Raw genomic sequence first — 15,772 nt, forward strand, 5'->3', positions numbered from 1 at the left:
ATCAGAAATAAATTAAAAAGAAATGAAGGAAACAATAGCAAAGATCAATAAGACTAAAAGATGGGGCTTCCCTGATGGTGCAGTGGTTGAGAGTCCGTCTGCCTATGCAGGGGACATGGGTTTGTGCCCTGGTCCGGGAAGATCCCACATGCCACGGAGCGGCTGGGCCCATGAGCCATGACCACTGAGCCTGCGCGTCCGGAGCCTGTGCTCTGCAACGGGAGAGGTCACAACAGTGAGAGGCCCGTGTACCTCAAAAAAAAAAACAACCACTAATAGATGGTTCTTTGAGAAGATACGCAAAATTGATAAACCATCAACCAGGCTCATCAAGAAAAAAAGGGAGAAGACTCAAATCAATAGAATTAGAAATGAAAAAGAAGAAGTAACAACTGACACTGCAGAAATACAAAGGATAGTGAGAGATTACTGCAAGCAACTATATGCCAGTAAAATGGACAACCTGGAAGAAATGGACAAATTCTTAGAAAAGCACAACCTTCTGAGACTGAACCAGGAAGAAATAGAAAATACAGACAGACCAATCGCAAGCACTGAAATTGAAACTGTGATTAAAAATCTTCCAACAAACAAAAGCCCAGGGCCAGATGGCTTCAGAGGCGAATTCTATCAAACATTTAGAGAAGAGCTAACACCTATTCTTCTCAAGCTCTTCCAAAATATAGCAGAGGGAGGAACACTCGCAGACTCATTCTGTGAGGCCACCATCACCCTGATACCAAACCAGACAGAGATGTCACAGAAAAAAGAAAACTACAGGCCAGTATCATTGATGAACATAGATGAAAAAATCCACAACAAAATACAGGTAAACAGAATCCAGCAACACGTTAAAAGGATTATACACCATGATCAAGTGGGGTTTACCCCAGGAATGCAAGGATTCTTCAATATATGCAAATCAATCAATGTGATACACCATATTAACAGATTGAAAGAGCAAAACCATATGATCATCTCAATAGATGCAGAAAAAGCTTTCAACAGAATTCAACACCCATTTATGATAAAAACCTTCCAGAAAGTACGCATAGAGGGAACTTTCCTCAACATAATAAAGGCCATATATGACAAACCCACAGCCAACATCATTCTCAGTGGTGAAAAACAAACCATTCCCACTAAGATCAGGAACAAGACAAGGTTGCCCACTCTCACCACTATTATTCAACAGTGTTGGAAGTTTTAGCCACCACAGTCAGAGAAGAAAAAGAAATAAAAGGAATCCAAATCAGAAAAGAAGAAGTAGGGCTTCCCTGGTGGCACAGTGGTTGAGAGTCCGCCTGCCGATGCAGGGGACACGGTCCAGGAAGATCCCACATGCTGCGGAGCAGCTAGGCCTGTGAGCCATGGCCGCTGAGCCTGCACGTCTGGAGCCTGTGCTCCACAACTGGAGAGGCCACAACAGTGAGAGGCCCGCGTACCACAAAAAAAAAAAAAAAAGAGAGAAGAAGTAAAACTGTCACTGTTTGCAGATGACATGATAGTATACATAGAGAATCCTAAAGGTGCTACCAGAAGACTAACTAGAGCTAATCAATGAATTTGATAAAGTAGCAGGATACAAAATTAATGCACAGAAATCTCTGGCATTCCTATACCCTAATGATGAAAAATCTGAAAGAGAAATGAAGGAATCACTCCCATTTACCATGGCAACAAAAAGAATAAAATACCTAGGAATAAATCTACCTAAGGAGACAAGACACCTGTATGCAGAAAACTATAAGACACTGATGAAAATAATCAAAGATTATTTTTACAAAGATTATTATTACAAACAGATGGAGAGATATACCATGTTCTTGGATTGGAAGAATCAACATTATGAAAATGACTCTACTACCCAAAGCAATCTACAGATTCAATGCAATCACTATCAAACTACCAATGGCATTTTTCACAGAACTAGAACAAAAAAATTCACAATTTGTATGGAAACACAAAAGACCCTGAATAGCCAAAGCAATCTTGAGAAAGAAAAACAAAGCTGGAGGAATCAGGCTCCCTGACTTCAGACTATACTACAAAGCTACATTAATCAAGACAGTATGGTACTGGCACAAAAACAGAAATATAGATCAATGGAACAGGATAGAAAGCCCAGAGATAAACCCACGCACATATGGTCACCTTATCTTTGATAAAGGAGGCAACAGTATACAATGGAGAAAAGACAGTCTCTTCAGTAAGTGCTGCTGGGAAAACTGGACAGCTCCATGTAAAATTAGAACACTCACACCATACACAAAAATAAACTCAAAATGGATTAAAGACCTAAATGTAAGGCCAGACACCATCAAACTCTTAGAGGAAAACATAGAACACTCCATGACATAATCACAGCAAGATCCTTTTTGACCCACTCCTAGAGAAATGGAAATAAAAATAAACAGATGGGACCTAATGAAGCTTAAAAGCTTTTGCACAGCAAAGGAAACCATAAGATGAAAAGACAACCCTCAGAATGGGAGAAAATATTTGCAAATGAAGCAACTGACAAAGGATTCATCTCCAGAATATACAAGCAGCTCATGCAGCTCAATATCAAAAAACCAAAAAGCCCAATCCAAAAATGGGCAGAAGACTTAAATAGACATTTCTCCAAAGAAGATATATAGATTGCCAATAAACACATGAAAGGATGCTCAACATCACTAATCATTAGAGAAATGCAAATCAAAACTACAATGAGGTATCACCTCACACCAGTCAGAATGGCTATCATCAAAAAATCTACAAAGAGTAAATGCTGAAGAGGGTGTGGAGAAAAGGGAACCCTCTTGCACTGTTGGTGGGAATGTAAATTGATACAGCCACTATGGAGAACAGTATGGAGCTTCCTCAAAAGCTAAAAATAGAACTACCATACGACCCAGCAATCCCACTACTGGGGCTATACCCTGAGAAAACCATAATTCAAAAAGAATCATGTACCACAATGTTCATTGCAGCTCTCTTTACAATAACTAGGACATGGAAGCAACCTAAATGTCCAATGACAGATGAATGGATAAAGAAGATGTGGCACATATATACAATGGAATATTACTCAGCCATAAAAAGAAACGAATTTGAGTTATTTGTAGTGAGGTGGGTGGACCTAGAGTCTGTCATACAGAGTGAAGTATGTTAGAAGGATAAAATCAAATACCGTATGCTAACACATGTATATGGAGTCTAAAAAAAAAATGGTTCTGAAGAACCTAGGGGCAGGACAGGAATAAAGACGCGGACGTAGAGAATGGACTTGAGGACATGGGGAGCGGAAGGAGTAAGCTGGGATGAAGTGAGAGAGTAGCCTGGACTTATATACTACCAAATGTAAAATAGATAGCTAGTGGGAAGCAGCCACATAGCGCAGGGAGATCAGCTCGGTGCTTTGTGACCCCTTAGAGAGGCGGGATAGGGAGTGTGTGAGGCAGACACAAGAGGGAGGAGATATGGGGATATACATACATGTATAGCTGATGCACTTTGTTATAAAGCAGAAACTAGCACACCATTGTAAAGCAATTATACTCCAATAAAGGTGTTAAGAAAAAAAAAAAAAGATAATCTCAATGTATATATAGTTGAAGAAAAGTTAAAAGCCAGTCTGTGTTTTCCAGTATCAGGAGATAGAATTAAACAGTCAAATAATCTATACCTATCAAAATCTACATTTAGGTACTCTAGATTTAGCTTTAAAAGAGATAGCCAAAATCTATGCTACCTTAAGTTTTTTTTTTTTTTTCTTATTCTTCTTCTTGCTTTTCATTTTTATTCCCTACAGTAAGATACTGACTCCAGAAGCTCAAGAAGTGGAGAGGAGAGATGGAATTAACTCTTGGGAGAAGAAATAACCTTATTTCCCCTCCACTTAATTTTATGCCTATCATAAGAGCCTTTGGGGAAAAATGAAAAGAGTTTCTCATGTCCAAGAGAGCAAAACCTTTCTGTATGTTTATCCTAACTCTAATTGCCTTGTCATCTTTAGAATTCCTGGTCAGATCATATTTCTTTGAGAGTAAAACATTTCCTGTAAGTCACTTAAGTTGTTGATTATTAACCAGTATCATCTCTACGTTAAGCAACCAGTAGGAAATACAAAGTAGAATAGTTATTATTTAAAAGGCTAAGTGTTACATAACTGTATTTTAACACATACACACGTATAAGTAATACCCCTTACTAAGGTTTTGATTCTGAGATCACCTGGAAATCAAGAACAAGGGTAATAAAAGGAATGTGGTTGTGTGACAATTCGTTTTTCTATATATAACTCCTAATAATTGTGGTTTATGATTATCTGTTGACTAACTATAATTGTCTAATTAATTATAATTAAAATTACATAATACTAAGACTGCAGTTTAGGCCTGTTCATCTTCATGGCTGTACTGCATATTGGCCATAAAATATGTAATGTATGGCTTGTGACAAAAAATACAGATTTTTAAAATACTCTATAATAGTCAAATTTTAATTACCATAGAATTGTGGAAATGGGTGCCTTATAGACATTGGTGAGCAAACAAAAAGTATATTTTCCTTGATTCTGTAGAGCCTTTTGTTTGATTACCTTTTCAGGTAAACTGAAGATTAATTAGGATACACTTTGTTTCAATCTATGGCTAAAATGAAAATGTTTTTACCCATTTATTTTAGTATGCTTAATATAGTAAACAATTTCTTCTCATAGGTTGAAAGTCATTAATGAATATTAATGATTATTTTTTAATTATATGTAGAGACCTGGACATTTTTTGTTCTATTTCTGATATCCATACATGTTAATGGGAATTGAACAAATGTGATATAGCAGTAGAAATGATATAGCAGGACAACCTTTCCTTATTGAGTGTTCTTGTCTCCCATGTCAAATATTAGATAACCATATATGCAGAGGTTTATTTCTAGGCTATTTGTTCCACTGGTCTACGTGTTTTATTTTTATGCCAGAACCATACCGTTTTAATTTCTGTAGCTTTATAGTATGGTTCGAAAGCAGGAAGTTTGCTGCCTCCAGTTTTGTTGTTGTTATGATTGTTTTGTGTTTCTATACAAATTTTAGGTTTGTTTTATCTCTGTTAAAAATTCCACTAGGATTTTGATAATATTGCATTGAACCTGTAGATGGGTTTGCTTAGTATGGATATTTAAAAAATATAATTCTTCTGAGCCATGAATAAAGGATATCTTTCCATTTGTCTTCTTCAGCTTCTTTTTATCAGGGTCTTGACAGTTTTCATTATACAGGATCTTTCGCCTCCTTGGATAAATTTATTACTATTTTATTGTTTTTGATGCTATTGTGAGTAGAATCGTTGTTTTTTTTTTTTCAGATGTTTCATTGTTAGTGTGTAGCAGCACAACTGGTTTCTGTGTGTTGATTTTATATCCTATAACTTTACAGAATTTTTTGATTAGTTCCAACAGTTTTTTGGTTAAGTCTTCAGGATTTTCTATATATAAGATCATATCACCTGCAAATAATGACAGCTTTTCCTTTCCACTTCTGATGCCTTTTATTTCTTTGTCTTGCCTTAATTGCTTTAACTTAGACCTTCCAGTACCATGCTGAATAAGAGTGGTGAGAGTGGGCACCCTTGTGTTGTTTCTGATTTTAAGGGGAAGCTTTCAGATTTTTATCATTGAGTGTGATGTTAGCTTTGTGTGTTTGTATGTGGTCTTTATTATGTTGAGATGTGCTCCATCTATACCAAATCAGTTGAGGGTTTTTATCATGAAAAGATGCTGTATTTTGTCAAATGCTTTTTTATTGTGTTGCTGAATTCACTTTGCTAATAGTTTTTGAGAACTTTTGCATCTGTATTCATCAGGGATATTGTTTATAGTTTTCTTGTAGTGTCCTTGTCTGGTTTTGGTATCAAGGTAATGCTGACCTCATAAAATGAGTTTGGAAGTGTTCCCTTCTCTTACTTTTTGGAAGAGTTTGAGAAAGATTGACATTAATTCTTCCTTAAGTATTTGATAGAACTCACAAGTGAAGCCATCTGCTCCTGGAGTTTTCTGTTTTGGGAGGTTTTTGATTACTGAGTCAATCTCCTAACTCATTATTGATCTATCGAGATTTTCTATTTCTTCCTGATTTGGTCTTGGTAGGTTGTGTGTTTCTAGGAATTAATCCATTTCTTCTAGGTTATCCAGCTTGTTGGCATAGAATTGCTCATACTGGTATTTTATGATCCTATGTATTTCTGTAGTATGTCTCCTCTTTCATTTCTGATTTTATTTATTTGAGTCTTCTTTTTTCTTGGTTAATGTGGCTCTTGATCTGTCAATTTTGTTTATCTTTTTGAAAAACTGGCTCTTAGTTTTGTTGATTTTTTTTTTCTATTGTTTTTCTGGCCTGTGTTACATTTTTATTTCCATTTTGATCTTCGTTATTTCTGTACTGCAAACTTTGGGCTTAATTTGTTCTTTTTCTAGTTCCTTGAGGTGTGAAGTTAGAATGTTTGAGATCCTTCTGTTTTCTTAAAATATGCATTTATTACTATAAACTAAGTTTATCCTTTTCAGAATGCTTTTGCATCATTCCGTAGATTTTGGTATGTTTTGTTTCCATTTTCATTTGTTCAATGTTATTTTTTATTTCTCTTTTAATTTCTTCTTTGACCCATTGGCTGTTGAAGAGAATGTTTAATTTCCACATAATTGTAGATTTTCCAGCTTTCTTCTTGTTGATTTCTAGTTTAATACCACTGTGGTCTGAAAAAAATACTTGATATGATTTCAAACTTATTCTTCTCTATGTGCACTTGAGAACAATATGTATTTGCTGCTATAGGATGGAATGACCTATAAATGTCTGTTAGGTCCATTTGGTCTAATGTATGGTTCAAGTCCAGTGTTTCCTTGTTGTTGTTCTGTCTGGATGATCTATCCATTGCTGAAAGTGGGATATCAAAGTCCCCTACTATTATTGTATTCTTGCCTATTTCTCCCTTCAAACCTGTTGATATTTGTTAATATATTTAGGTTCTCCAATGTTAGTGCATATATATTTATAATTATTACATCTTCTTGATGAATTGACCCCTTTATTATGTAATGACCTTTTTGTCTCTTGTTACCATTTTTTACTTAAAGTCTATTTTGTCTAATATAAGTATAGCTAACCCCGTTTTCCTTTGGTTTCCACTTGCATTGAATTTCTTTTTTTCTTATTTATTTATTTAATTTTTTGGCTGTGTTGGGTCTTCATTGCTGTGCGCAGGCTTTCTGTAGTTTTGGCGAGCGGGGGCTGCTCTTTGTTGCCGTGCACGGGCTCCTCATCGCAGTGGTGACTTCTCTTGTTGCAGAGCATGGGCTCTAGGCACGTGGGCTTCAATAGTTGTGGCATGTGGGCTCAGTAGTTGTGGCTCTCAAGCTCTAGAGCGCAGGCTCAGTAGTTGTGGCGCAGGCTTAGTTGCTCCGCAGCATGTGGGATCTTCCTGGACCAGGACTCAAACCCGTGTCCCCTGCACTGGCAGGCGGATTCTTAACCACTGTGCCAGCAGGGAAGTCCTGAATTTCTTTTTCTATCCCTTTGCTTTGAGCCTATGTGTTTCATTAAATCTGAAGTGAGTCTTGGAGGCAACATATAGTTGGGTCTTGTGTTTTTATCCATCCAGCCTCTCTGTGCCTTTGATTGGTGAATTCAGTCCATTTACATTAGAGTAATTATTGATATGTAAGGACTTCCCAGTGCCATCTCATTAATGGCTTTCTGTTTATTTTATATTTCCATTGTTTCCTTTCCCCTCTGTTTCTGCCTGCCTTTGTAAATCGGTGATTTTCCACGGTGTTATATTCTGTTTCCCCTTTCTTTACCTTCCGTGAATCTACTCTAGGTTTTTGCTTTTTGGTACCATGAGGCTTACATAAAATATTTTTAGACAAAATGGTCCATTTTACATTGATAGCAACTTAATTTTGATGTCATGCAAAAGTGTTACCCTTTTACTCCCTCCCTTTGATGTGTTTTGGTGTCATTATTTACCTCTTTTTATATTGTGTATTCATTAACAAATTATAGTCACTGTAATTATTTTTTGTAATCTTCTCCTTAAACTTTATACTGTAGTTAAGTGGTTAGCACACCTTCCTATTACAGAATTAAGTTTTCTGTCTGACTGTACGTTTACCTTTACTAGAGTGTTGTGTACTTTTGTATGTTTTCCTGTTGCTGGTTAGCATCTTTTGACTTCAGCTTGAAGAACTCTTTGCAGCATTTCTTGCAAGGCAGGTGTAGGGGTGATGAAATTCCTCAGTTTTTGTTTGTCTGGGAGAAATCCTTCATATCTGAAGTATAACTTTGCTGAATAGAGTATTTTTGGCTGGCAGGTTTTTTTCAACACTTTGATTTGTCATTCCACTGTCTCCTTGCCAGTAGGGTCTCTGCTGAGAAATTGCTGATTGCCTAATGTGTTTTCTTTGTAGGTTACAATCTTTTTTTCTCTGACTCCTTTTAGGATTCTCTCTCTTTCTTTGATTTTTGACACATTCATTATAATACATCTTGGTGAAAGGCTTTCTGCTTTAGATAATAGGGTAATCTGTTAGCTTTGTGAACTTGGATGTCCAAGTCTCTCCCCAGGTTTGGGAAGTGCTCAGCTATTATTTCTTTAAATAAACTTTCTGCCCCCTTTCCCTTCTCTTCTGGAGCTCTGATTATTCTAATATTTTTTGATGGAACTCCATAGATCATATAGGCTTTCTTCACTCTTTTTCATTCTCTTTTTCTTTGTTCTGTGCTGTGTTATTTCAAAATACCTGCCCTCTAGCTCACTTATTCTATTTTCCATTTTATCTAACCTACTGCAGATGCTCTCCATTGCATTTTTCATTTCATTCATTGAAATCTTTAGCTCTAGAATTTCTGTTTGGTTCTTTTTTGTGATTTCTTTCTCTTTGGTAAATATCTCATTTTGATCATGTATTTTTTTAAATTTACTTATTCATTTGTTTTTGGCTGCGTTGGGTCTTCGTTGCTTCGTTGTTGCTGTGGAGCTTTCTCTAGTTGCGGTGAGCAGGGGCTACTCTTCATTGCCGTGCGCGGGCTTCTCATTGCAGTGGCTTCTCTCATTGCGGAGCATGGGCTCTAGGCGCGCAGGCTTCAGTAGTTGTGGCACGTGGGCTCATTAGTTGTGGCTCGTGGGCTCTAGAGCACAGGCTCAGTAGTTGTGGTGCACAGGTTTAGTTGCTCCACGACATGTGGGATCTTCCTAGACCAGGGCTCGAACCCATCCATGTCCTCTGCATTGGCAGGCGTATTCTTAACCACTGTGCCACCATGGAAGCCTGATCGTGTATGTTTTTGAGATTTTGTTGGATTATCTTTCTGGGTTTTCTTGTAGCTTGTTGAGTTTCTTCAAAACAGCTATTTTGGGGCTTCCCTGGTGGCGCAGTGGTTGAGAGTCCGCCTGCCGATGCAGGGGACACGGATTCGTGCCCCGGTCCGGGAAGCCACGGAGCGGCTGGGCCCGTGAGCCATGGCCGCTGAGCCTGTGTGTCCGGAGCCTGTGCTCTGCAGCGGGAGAGGCCACAACAGTGAGAGGCCTGTGTACCGCAAAAAAAAAAAAAAAAAAAAAAAACCAGCTATTTTAAATCTTTTATCACCTAGACCACAAAATTCTGTAACTTTGAGCTCAGTTGTTGAATTACTGTTCTTTTGGTGATGATATGTTTCTTTGATTTTTCACATTTCTTACAATTTTGTGTTGCTGCTTTTACATTTGCAGTAGCAGTCACACCTCCTTAAACCTTTACTAGTTGCCTTCAGATGGGGTGTACTGTTCATTGGTGCTGTTACATGTCTAGGCTTTTTCCGAAGGTGGTGGCGCTGTAGCTCAAGTCTGTGCTTTCTCCCTTGCGCACACGTCCTGGTGTGTTCTTCTGATAGCAGTCCACGTACCGGCCTTGCTCTCGCTAACTCGGGGGTGCACACAAGGAGCCGTCTGCAGAGCTGGCGGAGGTGTGGATTTAGCTCTTGGGGCATTGGGGGTGCCTGCAGACCTAGTGGGGAGATCCTCCAGTGAGATACTCCAGAGACTCCTGGATGAACTTCTGCTGCAGTCCTGAGCACAGTCAGCAGGAGCTGCCTACCTTTAATGCCCTTTGATATTTTTATCTGCCTCTTTCCTGATCTCCTACCTCCCCCAGTTATGGAAGTCCCACCTTAGTACTCTGGGTGCTAGTGGAGAGAAACAGGATTCCCAGCCACATCCTGCACAGCCGGAGGAGTTGGGCACTCACTCGCTCAGGGTGCTCTCCTCCCCCCACCCCCTCACCCCCACCCAGGAGAGGTCACCATCCCATGCACTGTTGCCTTAGCATGGGTGGGGGAGTTGGCCCTGGGAAAATTCCTCTTACTCTCTCCACTGCAACCAAACTCTTTTTTTTTTTTTCCCTCCAATGGCATGCTGGAATATCTCCTTGGGAAAGGTAGACTTCTGCACATTATCTCTTGTCCATCAGTATCTGCCCAGGTCAGCAGTCTGTAGGTTTTTTTCCCAGCTGCAGTGAGAGGGGTTGGGGCAGGTTCATTTGTCCCACGGCCTGTTTCCAGATGCACAGGCGGGCAAGACAGCTCCCAGATCCTCAGGCGTGTGGTGCTGTATTCCCCAAGTCCCACAGAGGCACTTCTGTTTGTCGATGGATGTCTAACGCGTTGTTTTAAAAGGAGGACAAAAAGGAGGAATGTCTTACACCACCAGGATGCTGACATCACTCCTCCAGTTTTAAACAGGATGGTCAGAGTAGGCTTCGTTCAGAGGGTGACATTTGAACAGACTTGACGGAGGTAAGGGAGAAGACTGTAGGGAGGGAAATGGAATGTATGGAAGAAGAACATTCCAGACAGAGCGTTCAGGCAGCAAGGTCTCCAATGTGGAAACACAACTGGTGTGCAAAGAGGACAGTGTAGCTAGACCAGAGTGAGCAAGGGTGAGAGCAGAAGTAAAGGGGGGGTGGGAAGGGACAGACTGTGAAGGGTCTTAGAAGCTGTGATAAGGATTTGGGCTCTTATCCTGATTGAAATGGGAGGCCATCACGGATTCTGAGCAGAGGAATGAATGATAGCTTATGTTTTCTAAGGATCATTGTTTACCAGAAATAGACTGAAGAAGGGTAAGGGGAGAATCGGGGACACTAGTTACCTTGGCTGTTGCAGGACTCAGGGCAAGATTACTCTGAGCAGAGTGAAGAAGTGAAGAAAGCTGCATTGGGGATATATTTTCAAGATAGGAATAGGATTTTCTGAGGTGGGATTGAGAGAAAGAGAATAGTCAAGGTGGACTCCAGAGTTTTTGTCCTGAGCAGCTAGGAAGACAGAGTTGCCATCAGCTGAGACGGAAAAGGCTGAGGGTGGAGTAGGTTTCGGGAGTGTGGTCAGTAGTTCAGTTTTGGACGTGTTAGATTTGGCATGTCTCCTAGACGTCCAGCTGGGGGTGCCAAGTAGGCAATTGAAGTCTGATGTATGAGGGAAAGGACTAGACTCGAAATAGAAGTAAAGATGTGAATCCACGGACCTGGGTGAGATCACCAAGGGAGCAAAAGGCCAGGGACTCTGATCTATGGTACAAATATGTGAGACTTCGCTGCAGATAATTTAAAACTAAAGTTAGCACACCTTGTGTTGTCTTCATTACTTTTTCCTACTGTTTTCTTTTTTTTTTTAATCAAACTAAATTTATTTTATTTAGGAAGTTTGTTGTACCAGAGGGAACAAAAGGATGAATTGTAGCAAATCTGATGAATTCTTATGGGAAGATTACATTCCTGAGCCTGACTTGATTGTTCTGTTTCATCACTGTTTTGTTACATTGTTAATTGTCATTTGGGAGTAGATTTTCCCTGTTATTAAAAAAGAAAGAAAGAAAGAAAAGATTTGTTCTGTGTATCTCAGCATCTTCTTAAAGTATTCCAGTCTTTAAGTTATAAAGAGTTGATTGGATATTAGGAGCTATCAAAGAGAACCTGTACTCTTGTATCCAGGCTCTTTTTTCTCCCAGGATATAATGCTTTTAACAGCTTTCAACAAATACTGAAATCTGTTTTCAAAGAAATCTGTACTAATGTATGTTTGTCCATGTAATAGACTGAAGACAGCCACATCTGGCATTCTCAAAGAAGCACATAACTACTAAATGTAATGCTGCAAATCAACTTATTTCCTTTAAAACTTCACTAAATACTTCCAAGGAGTACAGCAAGGTTTCTTATCATATATGTGATTTGCAGATCTTTTCTTCTAGTCTGTAGCATGTCTTTTCATCCTCTTTATAAAATCTTTCAAATAACAGAAGTTTTTAATTTCCACGAAGTCCAGCTTATCAAATTTTTCTTTTATGGGTTATGCTTTTGGACTTGTAGCTAAGAACTATTCGCCTAAACTGAAGTCACAAAGATTTTCTCCAATTTTTATTCCAGAAGTTTAATGGTTTCAGATTTTACATTTAGGTCTGTGATCCTTTTTGAGTTAATGTTTGTTTATGGCGTGAGATATACATCAAGAGTTATTTTGTTTTGTTTTGCATATGTATACACAGTCGTTGCTGTGCTGTACTGTTGGTTAAAAAGACTATCCTTTCTCATTGAAATACCGCTGCGTTTTGTCAAAGTCAGTTGACATTGAATATGTGGGCCTGTTTTTTTAGACTTCCCGTTATGTTCTAATGTGTATCTAGTAGATATCTAATATGTCAACCCTTTCACCAATAACCACACTGCCTTGATTACACTAGGTTTTTAGTAGTTCCTGGAATTGCAGTGTGAACCCTTCAGTTTCGTTTTCCTTTTTTAAAATGGTTTTGCTCTTCTTATTCCCTTTTCTTGCCATGTGAATTTTAGAATCAGCTTGTCAATTTCTTTCCTTTAAACCCCTTGCTAAGATTTTTTAAACACTTTTTTGAATTAATCTTAAACATATAGATAACTAAGTACAGATAATCTTGTATTCCTCACCCAGTTTCTCCTAATGCTAACTTCTTATATTGTATAATCATAGTATAATTATCAAAACCAGGAAATTAACATTTGTAAAGTACTGTTAACTGAAAACTTGAATTTTAACAGTTTTCTATCAATGTACTTTTTCTGTTCTAGGATCTTATTTCACATTGTATTTAGTTTCTCCTTAGGCTGCAATTTTTATTGCAGTTACGGTGGATACATAAATCAATTGGGGGAGAATTAACATCTGAAAAATATTATCTTCCGATCTATGAACACAGTATATCTCTCCATTTTTTTAAGTCTTCTTTTATTACTTTAAGCAATGCTTTGTCATTTTCTACTCACAGAACTTGCATATTATTAGTTTATATTTTTGTGTGTGTGTGTTATTGTAAATGATACTTTTTTAAAAATTAGAATTCCAGTGTTTATTGCTAAGATAGGGAAATACAATTGATTATTGTATATTGACCTTGATTCCTGCAACTTCATTAAATTCTTATTAGCTCTTATGAGCATTTTTGAAGTTTATTTTTGGGAATTTTTATATAGGCAGCCATGTTGTCTGTGATTAAAAACAGACCTTTCTTCCTTTCTAATGTATATGCTTTCTATTTATTTTTCTTGTCTCATTGTACTGGCAAGTACTTCCAATACAATGTTGAATAGCCGTCATGAGAGAGGACATCCTTGCCTTGTTCCACATTGGGGATGGGGGAGGGTAGCATTCAGTCATTCACCGTTAAATCTGGTATCTCTAGGTCTTTTGTAGATGCTCTTTATATGGTTGAGGAAGTTCTCTTCTATTGACTTAGTTTACTGAGATTTTTAATCATGAATGGATGCTGAATTTTGTCAAATTATTTTATGCACCTACTGAAAGGATTTTTCTTCTTTAGTATGTTGGTAATATCAACTACATTGGTTTGATTTTTGAATGTTGAGCTAGAATTTCATTGTCCTGATAAAAACTACTTGATCATGATGTGTTATCTTTTTTATATGCTGGCTGGATTCAGAATTTCATTGTCATGATAAAACCCACTTGATCATGATGTGTTATCTTTTTTTATGTTGGCTGGATTCAGTTTGCTGATACTTTGTAAATGATTGCATGTCTACATTCATGAGGGATGTTGGCTTGTAGTTTTCTTTTCTTGTCACATCTTTGTCTGGTCTTGGTATAAAGACAATACTAGACTCATGAAATGAAGTGGGAAGTGTTCTCTTCTGTATGCTGAAAGCTTATAGATAGGTGTTATTTAATGGTTGGTATAGAACTCTACCATTCTACCAGTGAAACCATCTGGGCTTGGGCTTTTCCTTGTGGGAAGGTTTTTTAACTACAAATTAAATTTTTTTTTAATGGTTGTAAGACTGTTCTGGCAATTTTGTTTCAAATGGGCTTTAGCAGATTGTTTTTCAAAGAATCTGTCTGTTTCTTCTAGCTGTTAAATTTATGGGCATAGAGTTGTTTGTAATATTCCTTTATCATCCTTTGTATGTGTAAAGGTTGTATTATGATGTCCACATTTCAGTTTCTTATATTTTCCTCTTCCTCCTTTTTACTTTTGGTCATTCTATTTAGGGTTTTAACAGTTTTATGGACCGTTTTGGTTTTACTGATTTTTCACTATTTTCTATTTCATTATTTTAAGCTCTTGTCTAATATTTTTCCTTTTCCTTATTTTGGGTTTAATTTACTCTTTTTCTAGTTTCTCAAGGTGGAAACAGATTATTGATTTGAGACACTTCTTTTCAAGATAAGCGTGTAATACTGTAATTTTCCTTCCAAGTATCGCTTTACAACAGCATAGCACAGGGAGATCAGCTCCTTGCTTTGCGATGACCTAGAGAGGTGGGATAGGGAGGGTGGGAGGGAAGCTCAAGACAGAGGAGATATGGGGATATATGTATGCATATGGCTGATTCCTTTGTTGTACAATAGAAACTAACAGAGTATTGTGAAGCAATTATACTCCAATAAAGATCTATTTAAAAAAAAGATTATCGCTTTAAATTTTGATATGTTGTGTTTTCATTTCCAATTGATTCAGAATAATTTATAATTTCCTTTGTGACTACTTATTTGACCAGTGGGTTATTTAGAAGTATGTTGTTTACCAGTATCCTATTACTGATTTTTTGGCTCAAGTGTGACCTCCATCTAGCATCTATAGCTTCTAGGGATTCTATGCACCAGAGTTCTGTAGCCCACACTCGGCATTTAGCAGTGTGTAAAAATTTTAGCTGAATTCATTTTACTGTCTTGTACGTTAGCCTCATCTTCTTCCCATTCTCTGTCATGGGTGAGCCGGTACTCACATTCTATCTCTTCTCGAAGGTGCTTGTCTTTCCTTAAATTTGGGGCTAGTTGATACACAAACTGTGATGCATTCAAGAAAAGTTATGATTTTGCAGATTATTCTTTTTGATAATGCAGGAGAAATTCCCAGCTTTCTACATCCAAAGGTAAAGACAGACATCTCAGTGCCACATATTTTAGGCTATAATTTGGGGAGCATTTTAGAGTTCTAGCCACAGAGGCAGAATGAGAGAAGTTAATGACTTTACATATTAAAATGCATTTTAAGGCTTCATTGCAGGCAGAACTGCATTTGCAGTCTCTCAAACTTCATGAAGCAGCCCTGTTGTTTTGTTGTAATAAAATTTAGTTTGCTAACCACCGTGACATTCTCAGTCTCTACACAAGGTAACAGGAAGGAGTTCCTGCATGTATTACCAAGGCTCCCTTCTTTTTTAATGTAAGTTGCTGGCACATTTTGTGCCCTTTGTGAATGGACGACAG

The 15,772-nt window shown here is 37.8% G+C and overlaps 1 protein-coding gene across 1 annotated transcript in view; it reads left to right on the plus strand.

Moving 5' to 3' along the window:
- The window catches only part of TMEM131 (transmembrane protein 131), a 201,414-nt gene that overhangs the window by 97,321 nt on the left and 88,321 nt on the right, over positions 1-15,772 (plus strand). The window lies entirely within an intron of this gene.

Source organism: Phocoena phocoena, chromosome 14 (assembly GCF_963924675.1).
Source record: "Phocoena phocoena chromosome 14, mPhoPho1.1, whole genome shotgun sequence".
NCBI lineage: Eukaryota > Metazoa > Chordata > Mammalia > Artiodactyla > Phocoenidae > Phocoena > Phocoena phocoena.